This window comes from Phyllobates terribilis, unplaced genomic scaffold (genome assembly GCF_046119375.1).
Source record: "Phyllobates terribilis strain yellow unplaced genomic scaffold, ASM4611937v1 Scaffold_36__1_contigs__length_13169755, whole genome shotgun sequence".
NCBI lineage: Eukaryota > Metazoa > Chordata > Amphibia > Anura > Dendrobatidae > Phyllobates > Phyllobates terribilis.
The window spans coordinates 2,078,291-2,095,083 of NW_027362796.1; the positions used below are offsets into that span (position 1 = coordinate 2,078,291).

At 49.8% G+C, this 16,793-nt stretch overlaps 1 protein-coding gene across 1 annotated transcript in view; it reads left to right on the forward strand.

Annotated features, from left to right (window-relative positions):
* Window positions 1–16,793, forward strand: part of LOC141182781 (gastrula zinc finger protein XlCGF66.1-like) — a 177,550-nt gene that overhangs the window by 78,063 nt on the left and 82,694 nt on the right. The gene's annotated exons all lie outside the window — the stretch shown is intronic.

Consider the following 16,793-nt stretch of genomic DNA (forward strand, 5'->3'; position numbering starts at 1 on the left):
TCTCTTACTCACCTCTTCTTCTTTCTGACCACAACCTACTTACATTTTCTTCCCTCTCCTCTCCAGTTGCACAATCCCCACTCCACAAACCTGCACACCCTCGCAGAAATCTTAAACACCTTGATCTACATTTACTTTCCGAGTCTCTTCTCCCTCTTGCAAACATAAGTTCCTTACACAATGCAGATGCTGCCGCTTTATGTAACACCACTATATCTGCATCTCTCAAATCGGCTTCCCCTCTCAGACATACCAAAGCTCACAAAATTAACAGGCAACCCTGGTACACTAGCCTGACTAAAGAACTGAGGCGGGCTTCCAGAGTTGCTTAGCGGAGATGGAAAAGATCCCATTCCAAAGAGCACTTCATCGCAATCAAACAGTCCCTTACTACTTTCAAGTCCACACTCACTGCAGCAAAACAAACATACTTCTCATCTGTCATAGCTTGCCAGTCTCACAACCCTAAACAGCTATTCAACACTTCCAATTCTCTCCTCCATCCCCCAGCACATCCTCCCTCTCCCATCATCTCAGCTGAAGATTTTGCCTCATTCTTCAAGCAGAAGATTGATAACATCAGAGAAAGCTTTGGCCGACAACCCCCCCAGCACCTGCTCATATCTACTCAGCCCTTCTCCTCCAAAACCAGCTTCTCCATCATCACAGAAGATCAACTTTCCGCTCTACTCTCAAGATCACATCTCACCATAATGACTGCTCATTCTCCCTAGTCCTGCAAGCTAGCTTCCCCGGGGTAACCTTGGACTCTGATCTCTCCTTCAAACCACATATCCAAGCCCTTTCCACTTCCTGCCGAATCCAACTCAAAAATATTTCCCGGATCCGTACATTCCTTACTTATAATCTGCAAAAACCATAGTCCATGCCCTCATCATATCCTGCCTCGACTCCTGCTCTGTGTGGCCTCCGTTCTAACACTCTCGCACCTCTCCAATTTATACTAAACTCTGCTGCCTGACTAATCCACCTGGTCCCTGGCTATTCCCCAGCGTCTCCCCTCTGGCAATCCCTTCACTGGTTACCCATTACCCAGAGACTCCAGTATAAAGCCCTACCCATGACATACAAAGCCATCCACAACCTGTCTCCTCCATACATCTGTGACCTAGTCTCCCGGTACTTGCCTACACACAACCTCCGATCCTGACAAGATCTCATTCTCTACTCCACTCTCTGCTCTTTGTCTCTGCTATGCTCTCGCCTTGGAATCTGAATTCCCACTGCTATTATATCTTTGTTTTCCTTCAGAACGTGCCATCTGATGTCTACCTTTGGTCACACAACACCATATCAATTCAAGCCACCAGGTAGACCAAAAATTTGTATTTCTCACTTAATTATCCCTATCTGACTCATCACCAGGAAATTGTGCTCCTGTATGCCCATGTTGCTCAGAATTAGGCTTCAACACAGTATAATGGCACCCACAAAGTATGATGGCCCCCACAGCCCCTCATAGAGTATTATGGCCACAATAGCCTACTAAACAAAATGAGGACACGCACTCAATATGGAGGCCATTAAAGTCCATCAAAGCACCCAACACAGTTTAATGGCCCCCACCTGCCGCCCACTCTGTATGAGAGCCCCAAAGGCCCTTCACTTAATATGATGCCCCCATAATTCTTGATATTAAGAAAAAAAACACACACACACTCTACTCAACCAACCCCGTTCCGGTCTGTGCAGTGTGAGTACTGAGGCTCCATACTACAGGTGTGATGTAGTGACATCATTGTGCCTGCAGTGCACAGAGACTCAGATTCACAGGCGAATGCTGAATGATGGATCAGTGAGCTTTCGATTTCCTGATTCATTAACCTATTCAATGTATTACCGTCACGGGAATGTGTATATAGCTGAAATTTTGATGATTGGGAAGGAGAGGGTGCCCGTTGCTGACCCACACCGAGCCCTCTCAATTCACCGGCATTATAGTGGCTACATGGGCTGCCACTATGGATGATATGCCTTTGCCTATCCAACTATTGTGTGGTAAATATCTCATAGATTCTGGGTTCATTAGTATCTGCACCAAGAAAGGTGCTGAGTTTTTATTAATTGCCGTGGGGTAGTCTGTGAGATGGGTGGTACAAAATTATGTGTCTAATGAGCAGTACTGTGGGAAACCTCCGCCCCCAAATTAAAATATATGCACTAAAAACTGGACTAACAACATATATATACTTAAAACTAGCAAAACTACAAGCTGAATGGCTTACCCTATCCTGTACCTAAACAAAGCTGTTACAGCCTAAGTGCAGAGTTTGGCACCCTACGAGATGACAATAGCATCCCCACTCACCGGTGGCTGTCCCTCAGAAGCCCTAGATAACCTTGATATACACAAAAAAATAAAGGGAACACTCAAATAACACATCCTAGATCTGAATGAATGAAATATTCTCATTGAATACTTTGTTCTGTACAAAGTTGAATGTGCTGACAACAAAATCACACAAAAATCATCAATGGAAATCTGATTTATTAACCAATGGAGGCCTGGATTTGGAGTCACCCCCAAAATTAAAGTGGAAAAACACACTACAGGCTGATCCAACTTTGACATAATGTCCTTAAAACAAGTCAAAATGAGGCTCAGTATTGTGTGTGGCCTCCACGTTCCTATGTGACCTCCCTACAACGCCTGAGCAAGCTCCTGATGAAGTTGCGGATGGTCTCCTGTGGGATCTCCTCCCAGACCTGGACTAAACTCCTGGACAGTCTGTGGTGCAACGTGACGTTGGTGGATGGAGCGAGACATGATGTCCCAGATGTGCTCAATCGGATTCAGGTCTGGGGACCGACGGGCCAGTCCATAGCTTCAATGCCTTCATCTTGCAGGAACTACTGACACACTCCAGCCACATGAGGTCTGGCATTGTCCTGCATTAGTAGGAACCCAGGGCCAACCGCACCAGCATATGGTCTCACAAGGGGTCTGAGGATCTCATCTCGGTACCTAAAGGCAGTCAGGCTACCTTTTGCGAGCACATGGAGGGCTGTGTGGCCCTCCAAAGAAATGCCACCCCACACCATTACTGACCCACAGTCAAACCGGTCATGCTGAAGGATGTTGCAGGCAGCAGATTGCTCTCCACGGCGTCTCCAGACTCTTTCACATCTGTCACATGTGCTCAGTGTGAACCTGCTTTCATCTGTGAAGAGCACAGGGCGCCAGTGGTGACTTTGCCAATCCTGGTGTTCTGTGGCAAATGCCAAGTGTCCTGCTGCACGGTGTTGGGTTGTGAGCACAACCCCCATCTGTGGAAGTCGGGCCCTCGTACCACCCTCATGGAGTCGGTTTCTAACCGTTTGTGCAGACACATGCATATTTGTGGCCTGCTGGAGGTCATTTTCCAGGGCTCTGGCAGTGCTCCTCCTGTTCCTCCTTGCACAAAGGTGGAGGTAGCGGTCCTGCTGCTGGGTTGTTGCCCTCCTACGGCCCCCTCCACGTCTCCTGGTGTACTGGCCTGTCTCCTGGTAGCGCCTCCAGCCTCTGGACACTACGCTGACAGACACAGCAAACCTTCTTGCCACAGCTCGCATTGATGTGCCATCCTGGATGAGCTGCACTACCTGAGCAACTTCTGTGGGTTGTAGAGTCCGTCTGATGCTACCACGAGTGTGAAAGCACAACCAACATTCAAAAGTGACCAAAACATCAGCCAGAAAGCATTGGTACTGAGGTGTGGTCTGTGGTCCCACCTGCAGAACCACTCCTTTATTGAGGGTGTCTTGATAATTGCCAATAATTTATATCTATTGTCTATTCCATTTGCACAACAGCATGTGAAATTGATTGTCAATCAGTGTTGCTTCCTAAGTGGACAGTTTGATTTCACAGAAGTTTTATTTACTTGGAGTTATATTCTGTTGTTTAAGTGTTCCCTTTATTTTTTTGAGCAGTGTATATATAAAAAAAACACTGATACATTAAATAGGACCACGTATGTCTCAAGGTATATGTAAAGGAAAGGGTATGGTACTCTTCAGAGAACGTTTCAACAATCCACCTCAATGGGTTTCCCCAACAGGTTCATCAGGAGACTTGATTCAGGGATGTTAATTCATGATGTTTAGCATAGTGTGTCTAATAGCCAGGTGTCCATGTTTAAAAATCCCACTTCATCCAAAACCCCTCCACAGACTAGGAGACCCATTCCCTTTCCTAGAAGTGAATTGTCATAGGATATACAGAATGGAGTCTTGTCTACAATAATGTACTGCGCTTGAGCTTCTTCTCATGCGCGAGAGGTCCGATAATGTCCATCTCCTAGTGTGCATGTCCGGAAGTGACGTGCTATAAAGTTTAATGGCAGATAAACTGATTGCTGCGACGTACCCTTCACTGCGCATGACCCAAGTTATGCATTCCATGCCAGAGAGCATCTAGGGTCATTGTCTGCGATTGTGCATGTCCAGATGTATCCGGACGCATACTGAATCTGGATTGCATTCCTCCCATATAGAAAAGTCCTGTCTCTGAGATCAGCATCATGGGAGACTAAAAACAAGTATTGCACATCCTCTCATCATGCAATAGGCATGTAGATCTACTTTATCACTACATAAAATATGGGATGGTGGCCCACAGTATATTCCTAAATGGCCAAATCTGACCCTTATTACATAATTGGAGATATACAATGATCACCACACTTGTTAGTTACTAAATAGTATAATTGGGATATAACTGATAAGAAATAATTCTGATATAGAAGCTCAGATATCTTGATGAAGTAAAACAATATGTGAACCCGATTCACAGGGAACTGAGTAGAAATGGGTAGAGTATAAAATCAAAAAGTGTAATTCAGAATATGGATGTATTCACACAAAACAGGCATAGGAAATTTGCTCATCGAGTCCCTTAGGGGCTCGTCAATCCAGTCTGGAAATCCACTCACTTTCCTTTTTGAGGATACATCTATTGTGATCACCTCCTCTGACACTGTGTTTAACCATCGCAATGATAGAAAAGGAGATGTTTCTGGTTTCACCTCGATGTGCACTAATTGGGGTGTCCTGACCATGGCATATATTACCCAAATGCCCCCTCCCCCTAGACTGCCTCTTGGTCATGCATACATAATCTAGGGGACAGGTGCATGTGGCCATATATAAAAGTCCTGAGGTTTTACAGCTGGAATAATCCCTCTGGAGAAAGGTTTCACCTGTAGAGGAACTCGAAGAAGATTTACATGGTCTCATCCAATTACATGTACAACTTTATCCACATTTAAAGAAACCGCAGACTCTTCTATCTAGCCATGTCTCCTTGGTTGCAGGTTTTTATAGAAACTATGCACTAAACGGTCTCTAATTGACCGACCCTTTCTGAAAGTTATTGTGGGAGTAAATCACGCAGCACCCTCAGGTCCAGGTTGGTCAGGGTTTTCTGAGAATATTAAAGATATTGTCACTCTGATTCTCGTAAGTTCCTATTACTTGTGTTATCCCATATTTTTCTTGCTCTCTTGGTTAGGTATGTAGGAGTGTCTGTCTCTCCCGATTTTCTGCAAACAATCGTGTGGAATCCAAAATGTACTGTGGATACCTTTTTCCATGAATCTGGTGTTCATGTCTATTGCCTGTATATTAAAATCTGTGACATTAGAGCAGTTTCTTCTCAACTATAAAAATTGGCCCTTGGGTATTCCTCTTTTTATGGGGATGGGGTGGTGGTTATCCCACTTCAATAGTTTATTAGTGCTTGTAGGTTTATGGTAGATGAGTGTCCCTACGGTCCCATCCCTTTCAATCTTGATTAGTATATGCAAGAAAGGCAACTGGTAATATTTAAACTCTGATATAAATCTCAGGCCCACTCTATGGATATTGAGTTCCTTGACAAATTCAAGAAACTTTTCACTCGTTCCTGACCAGATGATAAAAATGTCGTCAATATATCTATGTCATACCCCAATATATGAATGCCATCACTTATGATCATCTATGAATATTGTGTTTTCCTCCCACCAGTCCAGGAATGTTAGCATATGAGGGGGGCACAGAGGCTCCCCATCGCAGTACCCCTGAGCTGGTGGAAGTACTTCCTGTCAAAAAGAAAGAAGTTATGAGTAAGAGTGAATTTTAGAAGATCCTCCATGAAGTCATTATGTCTGCTACACTCTATTAATCTCGATTTCAAGAAATGTCTTACTCCTCTGATACCATCCTCATGCGGTATATTACTGTACAAAGCCTCAATATCTAGTAAGGCCTGCTCCCCTACATGCATGTGTACATGCTCGAGGGTCTATATGTAGGGGAGCAGGCAGAGGGAAACCCATTTTCCAGAGGGATTATTCCAACTACAGGACCTCAGGCGATACTGCGGGAACATTATACTGTGTGGGGGCATCATACAGTACATCCTGCATAAGTGGCATAATGGGGGCATTACACTGTGTGTGGGCATCATACATCCTGCATAAGGGGCATAATGGGGGCATTACACTGTGTGTGGGCATCATACATCTCACATAAGGTACATAATGGGTGCATTACACTATGTGGGGACATCATATATACTGTATAAGGGGCATAATGGGGGCATTACACTGTGTGGGGGCATCATACATAATACATAAGGGGCATAAAGGGGGCATTACACTGCAGGGCCAGTAAAGGGGTCCTGTACTATGAGAACAATACGTTTCCTCCCTTCCTGTCTCCATAGTTGGGTCGTATGTATCTATTACAGGAAACAGAACAAAAACCTTATGATTCTTATAAAGGGGCAACACAAGACCCCAAAAGAGTCTCCGTGTTGAAGGGGTTAATGCCCCCTGCGCCCAGTAATGGGGTCTCCACATACCTCCACCTGCAGAGCCGCCACCACATATATGGCTGCTCTGTGCGCACAGGAGCTGTGATGAGGTCACAGGAGGGGAGGAGTCAGGGGTCACATGATCAGGGGCCTCAGTGGATGCAGGACTCTGCTGTGCTGGTTGTCATGGTGCTGGATGAGCTGAAGTTTATGTGTGGGGTCAGGAGGGGTTTACAGTGTGGATGTGTGTGTACGAGGTGTACGGAGCGGAGCCGCGTGTGTACGAGGTGTACGGAGCGGAGCCGTGTGTGTACGAGGCGTACGGAGCGGAGACGCGCGTGTACGAGGCGTACGGAGCGGAGCCGCGCTTGTACGAGGCGTACGGAGAGGAGCCGCGCGTGAACGAGGCGTACGGAGCGGAGCCGTGCGTGTACGAGGCGTTCGGAGCGGAGCCGCGCGTGTACGAGGCGTACGGAGCGGAACCACGCGTGAACGAGGCGTATGGACCGGAGCCGTGCGTGTACGAGGCGTACGGAGCGGAGCCGCGCGTGTACGAGGCGTACGGAGCGGAGTCGCACGTGTACGAGGTGTACGGAGCGGAGCCATGTGTGCGAGGTGTACGGAGCGGAGCCGCGCGTGTACGAGGTGTACGGAGCGGAGCCGCACGTGTACGAGGTGTACGGAGTGCAGCCGGGTGTGTACGAGGTTTACGGAGCGGAGCCGTGTGTACGGAGCGGAGCCGTGTGTACGGAGCGGAGCCTCGTGTGTATGAGGTGTACGGAGCGGAGCCGCGTGTGTACGAGGTGTACGGAGCGGAGCCGCGCGTGTACGAGGTGTACGGATCGGAGCCGCATGTGTATGAGGCGTACGGAGCGGAGCCGTGTGTACGAAGCGTTCGGAGCGGAGCCGTGTGTACGAGGCGTACGGAGCGGAGCCGCGCGTGTACGAGGAGTACGGAGCGCAGCCGGGTGTGTACGAGGTTTACGGAGTGGAGCCGTGTGTACGAGGCGTACGGAGCAGAGCCGCACGTGTACGAGGTGTACGGAGTGCAGCCGGGTGTGTACGAGGTTTACGGAGCGGAGCCGTGTGTACGGAGTGGAGCTGCGTGTGTACGAGGTTTACGGAGCGGAGACGTGTGTACGAGGTGTACGGAGCGGAGCCTCGTGTGTACGAGGTGTACGGAGCTGAGCCGTGTGTGTACAAGGTGTACGGAGCAGCGTGTGTACAAGGTGTACGGAGCGGAGCCGCGCGTTTACGAGGTGTATGGAGCAGAGCTGCGCGTGTACGAGGTGTACGGAGCGGAGCCGTGTGTGCGAGGTGTACGAAGCCGCGTGTGTACGGAGCGGAGCCGCGCGTGTACGAGGTGTACGGAGCGGAGCCGCACGTATCTGAGGCGTGCGGAGCGGAGCCGCGCGTGTACGAGGCGTATGGTCGGAGCCGCACGTGTACGAGGCGTACGGGGTGGAGCCGCGTGTGTACGAGGCGTACGGGGCAGAGCCGAGCGTGTACAAGGTGTAAGGGGCGGAGCTGCGCGTGTACAAGGTGTACGGAGCGGAGCCTTGTGTGTACGAGGTGTACGGAGCGGAGGCGCGTGTGTACGGAGAGGAGCCGTATGTGTACGAGGTGCACGGAGTGGAGCCGCGTGTGTACGAGGTGTATGGAGCGGAGCCGTGTGTGTACGAGGTGCACGGAGTGGAGCCGCGTGTGTACGAGGTGTATGGAGCAGAGCCGTGTGTGTACAGAGTCATGTGTGTACGAGGTGTACGGAGCAGAGCCGTGTGTGTACAGAGCCGTGTGTGTATGAGGTGTACGGAGCAGAGCCGAGTATGTACGAGGTATACGGAGCGGGGGCGTGTGTGTATGAAGCTGAGCCATGTGTGTATGGAGCGGAGCCGTGTGTATGCTGTATACAGCTGTATACTCCCCAGGTTCGGTCGGAGACACCGCGGCTCTTTATCAGACTGTAGAAGAACTGACTCTGGACACTCGGTAAAACTGCGCTTGGACGTCTCTTGTTTCTATAAAGAGGGTTGGAGTAAAATAGAAGCTGCTGAATATGAGGACTTTGTCTGAGCTCTATGTTCTTGTGTACAGAGCTATGGAGATAGCGCTATTCTCTGTATAATAGATGTGATGTCGCTGGAGCCCTAATATTCCTGTACAGGGGTCTCTGTAGTACAGTGTCCATTTTAGGATATCAAAATCAAATATCATTCTGATGTCAGTTTGAGGCTAAATACCATGACTGACAAGTGACTTTTACAACTCTAATAATAATGAAATAATAATATTCCTAATAGGATTTGAGCCATTATACTGTAGCTTCAGAGGCTGATGCCTTACCATTGAGCTATCCTGTCTTGTCTTATGAGATCAACCATGAAAATACTCAGGATGACTAAAAGTCATTGTGATTCTGAAGTTTGAAGTAAGTCACACATCAGACTTACACATCAGAATCACACATCATTTGAATTTGTCTTGCTTGCAGCCTGTGCATAAGTCCCAATGAGTTTCAATCAGGTTTGCACTGAAGATCATATAACCAAATATAACTGTTAGGTTTCTTCAACTGAGGTAATATCTCAGTGGTTAGTGCACTGGTTTCTGGACACAGAATTTTGGGCTCAAGTCCCATCAGCGAACAGTGACTTTTTTTTTATTATTATTATTACAGTTGTTAAAGCCACTTAAAGTCACTAGTCAGAATCACTTGACAGACAGGGTATTTCATTCTGATGTTTGATTTTGATATCTGATCATGTCCTAAACTGGACACTGTACATGTGTGTGATGTCACTCCTCTCCTCCCTTTCTGGGTGTTTGTAAAAGGATAAGAGAGGATGAAATTTAGGATCACAGTGTGGAGCCATTTTGTTGGTGACTGCCAGTGACACTGACAGTGTCACCGAGGACTGCCGGCAGCACCAATTCTGTTAGTGCTGCTCTCTGTATCATACGCTGGGGTTAGACACTGTCGTGGTAGCCCTTCCAAGAATTTAGATTGAGATAATTATCTCCAAATCTGCCATTTTTGGTTCAAATTAAATAAATAAATAAGATGCATCGGAGAAATAAAATAACAGACAGCCAGTGTCTGAGTGTATAATTCTAGTCTGCCCTCAGACCCCAAGCAACACAGGGGCGGAACTACCGCCCGTGCAGCCGGTTCATTGAACGGGGGCCCCGAGGGAGAGGGGGCCCCTCCAGCCTCCAGCAGGGCCGCCATCAGGGCATGACTGCTCTGACTCCAGTATGGGGCCCGGCCGGTAGGGGCCCCCTCGGAGCCCCCCTCTTGTGCGTCTCTCTCCTCATGGGGCCCCCCGGCCCCATGCTAAGCGCCGGGTCCAGGACATCTCAGCGCTGCGCTGCTGCGGCAGCGCCTTCATGATTCCTCTGACTTCCGGTCATGTGACGGCGCCGTCACATGACAGGAAGGCAGGAGAACCTGGTGTCAGCGATTTGGACGAGCGCCAGGATTCTGCAGGGATCGCATGGGGGTAAGTATAACAAGTTTTTTGTTTTTTTTAAATACAAGTAACTAGGAGTGGGGGGAATGGGAGATGCACATGGGGGGGGGGGGAGAGATGAGAGATGCACATGGGGGAGGGGAGAGATGAAGATGCACATGGGGGGAGGGGAGAGATGAGAGATGCACATGGGGGGGATGAGAGATGCACGGGGGGGATGAGAGATGCACGGGGGGATGAGAGATGCACGGGGGGTGAGAGATGCAGGGGGGGTGAGAGATGCACGAGGTGGGGTGAGAGATGCACGGGGGGGTGAGAGATGCACGAGGGGGGTGAGAGATGCACGGGGGGGTGAGAGATGCACGGGGGGTGAGAGATGCACGGGGGGATGAGAGATGCACGGGGGGGTGAGAGATGCACGGGGGGGTGAGAGATGCACGGGGGGGTGAGAAATGCACGGGGGGGTGAGAGATGCACGGGGGGGTGAGAGATGCACGGGGGGGTGAGAGATGCACGGGGGGGGTGAGAGATGCACGGGGGAGGGGTGAGAGATGCACGGGGGGGTGAGAGATGCACGGGGGGGTGAGAGATGCACGGGGGAGGGGTGAGAGATGCACGGGGGTGGTGAGAGATGCACGGGGGGTGAGAGATGCACGGGGGAGGGGTGAGAGATGCACGGGGGAGGGGTGAGAGATGCACGGGGGGGTGAGAGAACGGAGGGGGATGAGAGATGCACGGGGGGTGAGCTGCACATGGGGGGGATGAGAGCTGCACATGGGGGGGTGAGAGATGCACATGGGGGGGTTATGTTTACATAACTTTGTTGCCTTATGAAGGGCAGGGGGGGGCCCCCAAAAATTTCTTGCACAGGGGCCCACTACAGTCTGTGACGGCCCCTGAAGCAACAAGTACTTTATTACACCCCCAGAAGAAATGGGTGGCTAACATTGCCTAAGAAAGAAAGTATTTTAATTGGAAATAACAGTCCTTGAAAGCAGCTCTGTCCAATTTACTATACTTTTAAAAACAAAGAAGGAAAGCTTAACACGAAGACAGCTCTATATTTCATACATTGCCGTGTTATCGCTTTTATGAGCGATAAGCAGAACCAGGTCAAGGCAAAAATAGCTGTAGTTCATGAGGAAAAAGATAAACAACTGACATCAGAGCAAACTCAACCAAATCCTAAACCCATATTAACATCTAGGAACAGAGATTGCACTGAACATAGAGGTAAAAGGATCACACAAAGGAACAATATTAATTGTTATTTTTGTGGTATACCTGGACACTTGAAGCAGCAGTGCAGGAAATTTTGAAGAGCAGAATCAGAGGCAGGTACACCAGGAACAGTTAAGCTTGGAAGGAAAAACGGACTCATACCAAAATCATCCATCAAACCTTCCGCCCCTCCATTCCATTTTCCCACATCCCCTCACACTGACAATACACAAACACAGTCACCATAAGCTCCATTATTCGGACAGATCAGAGAGATGACAGTGAAGAATGTGGGGACCCCCAACCAAAACCAGATGCTCAGCCCCCCTAACGCCACCCCTTCCTTAACAATACAATAATGTAACTCTTACAACTGGATGGGTGAGGATCGGTCACAGCTTTATTAACTCTTTATACTCATTCCATTAGAAAGGCATTTTATTTCCAAAAATAATTCCGCTTGTTGCTGCATGCCCTGTGTCTCCTCACCGGAAAGTTGGCCAACAAGAATAACTTTCCAACATGTCCTTTCCATTTCAGGCCGCTGTGACTTGAAAAGTTTATGATTGTCCTTCTTGCAGTCTTCATATCAGGGAGGGTGGGTGGGACGTTCGACTCCGGGACCAACAAAGAAAGGAAGTAACGTGGGATGTCCCGGTGTTTATGTATCCATGGGACAGCTTGTAGCAGCCGTCCCTTTCGCTTCATTGGACCCTTCCGGGTGCTTTAGGATCACTGGTCAGTAAGGGGCAGCGAAGGGGGGTCACCAATCGCCACGGCCCGGGGAGGGGCCACCACAGTCAGTGACTCCCTCCTTATCTAGCATGGAGTCTACCAGGAGTCAGATTCCAGGGGCAGTGCTTTTAAAAAGGACACTGGTCTGCTCCCATCTCCTCCATCTCTCTGACTAGCAAAGAACGCTCCCACACCCCATCCATTGGAATTTGTGACTCGAGTTATATTGGATGACTGTGGAAGACCATTTCTCAGTGTGATTTTGGCAGAACAAAGTGCTGTGTTTCTTATTGATAAATGGGCACAATTAAGTCTTGCTAACCTTGATTTGATGGTAAAACCAGAATCTCCAAGTTGTAATATTATCAGATTCAGTGGAAAAGGAAAAACAAAAGCAAAGCTCGTTCCCAATGTTGTGTTGGAAATACCAGGTTCTTTCAAAACAGGAATTGATATTTGGTATTGTTGTGATTCTGAGAATATACTTGGCATAGATTTTATGCAGAGATTCGGATGGGTAATTGATCTAGGGAATCCAGTGATCTGGAAAGATTCTAATGGACGTAAACCTGTAGTCATTGACCCTAGTGAATTTAGCCATGTTGGAAGTATTTGCTTGAATGATGTTGTGTCATCAGATCATTTATTGCCTGAAACTGGTGGTGATGAGGTAGTGACTGAAATTGTACAATGCTTTCCTTCTCTTTGGGCTCAGTTCAGGAATGAGGTGGGTACAATGAAGGATGTAATTGTGAATGTAGAAGGACGTGATCCTCCTCCACAGTGTCAGTATAAATTGCCTCCAGATTCAATTGGTTCTATGTCTAAGATCATACAGGAATTGCTAGCTCAAGGTGTCATACCTAAGGCTAACTCTGTAAGTAACAATCCTTTATGGTGTGTATTGAAATCTGATGGTACATATCGAATGATATTGGATTTGCGGATGTTTAATAAACATACTCCCAACGTTGCTCCTATTGTCGCTGATACTCATGACATGATGGCAAAGGTAAAATATTTCTCTGTACTAGACATCAGTAATGTTTTTTTTTCAGTATACCTCTTGAAAAGAGCTGTCAGTACAAGTTTGCATTTACTTTCTTGGATAAGCAATATCTGTTTTGCAGGTTACCGCAAGGAGCACATTTGTCATCTAGTGTTTGTCATCAGATGTTGGTAAAGGTATTATCCAGATTTTCTAGGCCTGATTGCATACTGCTATATGTGGATGATATTCTGTTGTCTACTGAGGATAAGGAGTCACATGTTTCTCTTTTGACAGAAATGTTTGAACTGTTGTATGATGCAGGGTTGAAATTTAACACTAAAAAGATCAAATTGATGCAGACTGAGGTCAGGTTTCTGGGAGTATTGTTAAGTTCAGGAAAAAGACCGCCATTGCAGGAAAGAATAGAGGCAATCGCTTCTTTCCCAATCCCAACCACACACAAGGCATTGTGACATTTTTTGGGTCTTGTAAACTATTCTAGGGATTTCATTGAGGATTTTGCTGATAAGGCCAGTGTAGCGTCGGCGTCCCTGCCTCCTGCTAGGCAGGGACGCCGTTCCCCTCACCTCTCCGCTCTGTGCCTGGCGGCTTCCTCCCGCTCTGCTGGCAGCGCGCGCTGCTTCCCGGTCCCTGTGGTTAGAGCGCGCGCGCGCTCCCCCTCTCTTAAAGGGGCCACGCGCGCCGTCCTAAGGAGTCCCCGCCCAATGGCCGGAGGACCTCACCATATATAAGGCACCTCCTCCAAAATGGAGGTGCCCGAGCAATGTTGTTGCAAAGCCTCTCAACTCTGCTTCAGCCCTCAGGTCCCGTTACCAGATACCTGCCAGTTACCTGCCAGATTCCTGCCTGATACCTGACTATCTGTGTGCATTCCTGCGGTCCAACAGTCTGCCTACCAGCACCTGCCAGTCTGTCTATGGATCAGTCTGCCCACTCACCTGGGAGCGCTCACCTGCTACCTGCCTGCTAGTCTACCTGGAGGCTCTGCCGTCACGTGCCGTGACCACCTGCCTGTCCAGAGACTCTTGTCCGCTCACCTGGGAGCGCACACCTGCTACCTGCCTGCTAGCCTACCTGGAGGCTCTGCCGTCACGTGCCGTGACCACCTGCCTGTCCAGAGACTCTTGCCCGCTCACCTGGGAGCGCACACCTGCTACCTGCCTGCTAGCCTACCTGGAGGCTCTGCCGTCACGTGCCGTGACCACCTGCCTGTTCAGAGACTCTTGCCCGCTCACCTGGGATCGCTCACCTGCTACCTGCCTGATAGCCTACCTGGAGGCTCTACCGTCACGTGCCGTGACCACCTGCCTGTCCAGAGACTCTTGCCCGCTCACCTGGGAGCGCTCACCTGCTACCTGCCTGCTAGCCTACCTGGAGGCTCGGCCGTCACTTGCCGTGACCACCTGCCTGTCTAGAGACTCCCTGCTGTCACTTGCCGTGACCACCTGCCCGTCTAGAGACTCTTATCCTGCCCTTCTACCCAGAGACTGCCCCTGTTACTTGCCGTGACCTCCTGCCCTTCTACCCAGAGACTGCCCCTGTCACTTGCCGTGACTACCCGCCCGCCTTCCCTGGGAGCCACCTGCTTCCTTACAAGGACTGCCCCTTTGTATAGTTGCTCAGAGGTTCCACCTCCCAGACCTGTTACAGTTTGCTCGGGCCATGGAACCCGGTGGCACCCAATCTCCCTCGCTCTCGGACCTGTGTCATGAACTTTCCCGTCAGAGGTCCCAACAGGACTCCATCCTGAGTCACCTGCGTAGTGTTAACTCCCGCTTGGACACATTGACTGCCTCATCGGGAGCGGCCTCCACTCGCACACTTACTACCCCGGCACCGCCGCTGCCCATCAATACCATGGCATCTCTTCCTGGTCCCCGCCTCTCCGCCCCCGCCTCGTTTTGGCGGAGATCCCATCCAGGCCCGGGGCTTCATTAACCAGTGCACTCTGCATTTCGAACTATTGGCACACCAGTTTTCCACCGACCGAGCCAAGGTAGCCTTCATCATGTCCCATCTGACGGGGGAGGCGCTGGCTTGGTTAAATCCTCTATGGGAGAGAGGAGACCCCCTGGTGTCCAACCTGCCAGCCTTTCTCACGGCTTTCCGGAAGGTCTTCAACGAACCAGGACGGAAGACCTCATCCGCCTCATCTCTGCTACGCCTCCGCCAAGGAAGTCTCACCGTGGGCCAATATGCCTTACGGTTCCGTACCCTTGCTTCGGAGCTGGCCTGGGATAACGACGCCCTGGTGTCTGTCTTCTGGGAGGGTCTGTCCGGCCGTATTAAAGATGAACTCGCCGGTCGGGACATTCCTACCACTCTCGACGACTTAATAACACTTGCCACCCGGATTGACATCCGGTTCCAGGAGCGCGCCAAAGAGGTCACCCGCGAGAGGAGGTTTCCACGTCTAGCCCCTACCTTCCAGAAACCCGTCACTCCCTCCGTTACTCCCCAGGCACACTCACCTGAGCCTATGCAGGTCGACCAGACCAAGATGGTCAAAACCCGTCAAGAGTTACGCCGTGCCAAGGGGAGCTGCTTCTACTGTCCGTTCCTGCCCAGAGAAGTCGGGAAACGCCTGTGTCTAGGATCGCTCAGAGAGGTTGCCCTAGACAAAAGTAAACCCTCTCCATCCCTGATGCTGTCGGTCTCTATCATCTGCGGAGAGAACCGCTATTTTGAACTGGCTCAACTTGACTCAGGAGCTGCTGGAAATCTCATCTCTCAATCCCTGGTAGAAAAATACCGCATTCCCACCAAACCTCTGGCCGTACCCTTATCTGTTGCCGCCGTGGATGGGGGCCTCTTACCACATCCCATCCAACTCATCACCGAATCTCTAACTCTACAGGTGGGAATGCTGCACTCTGAGAGCATCTCCTTCCATGTTCTGCCTGGCCTCTCCCACGCACTCTTGCTAGGCCTACCTTTGCTCCAGAAACATGCACCCGTGCTTGATTGGCAGACCGGAGAAGTCCTTCGCTGGGGACAGGACTGCCATAAGACTTGTCTGGTTCCCGTTCATCCTGCTCGTCCTTCTCCTACCCCAGCCAATCTACCCGGTCTACCGGTTCCCTATTGGTCTTATGCGGATGTCTTTAATAAAAAAGAAGCAGAGACATTACCCCCTCATAGACCATACGACTGCCCAATCGACCTGATACCCGGCGCTACTCCTCCCCGTGGGCGTATCTACCCTTTGTCCGCTGCAGAGACCCGGTCCATGTCAGAATATATTGAGGAGAATCTGGCCCGGGGATTTATCCGGAAATCTACCTCCCCGGCGGGAGCAGGCTTCTTCTTCGTCAAAAAGAAGGACGGCTCACTCCGTCCATGTATAGACTATAGAGGCCTTAACCAGATCACAGTGAAGAATAAATACCCCCTTCCGCTCATTCCTGAATTATTTGACCGTCTGAGGGGGGCTAGAATCTTCACCAATCTGGATCTCCGTGGGGCTTATAATCTGGTCCGTATCCGTCAGGGGGATGAGTGGAAGACGGCATTCAACACCCGGGACGGCCACTATGAGTACCTTGTAATGCCCTCC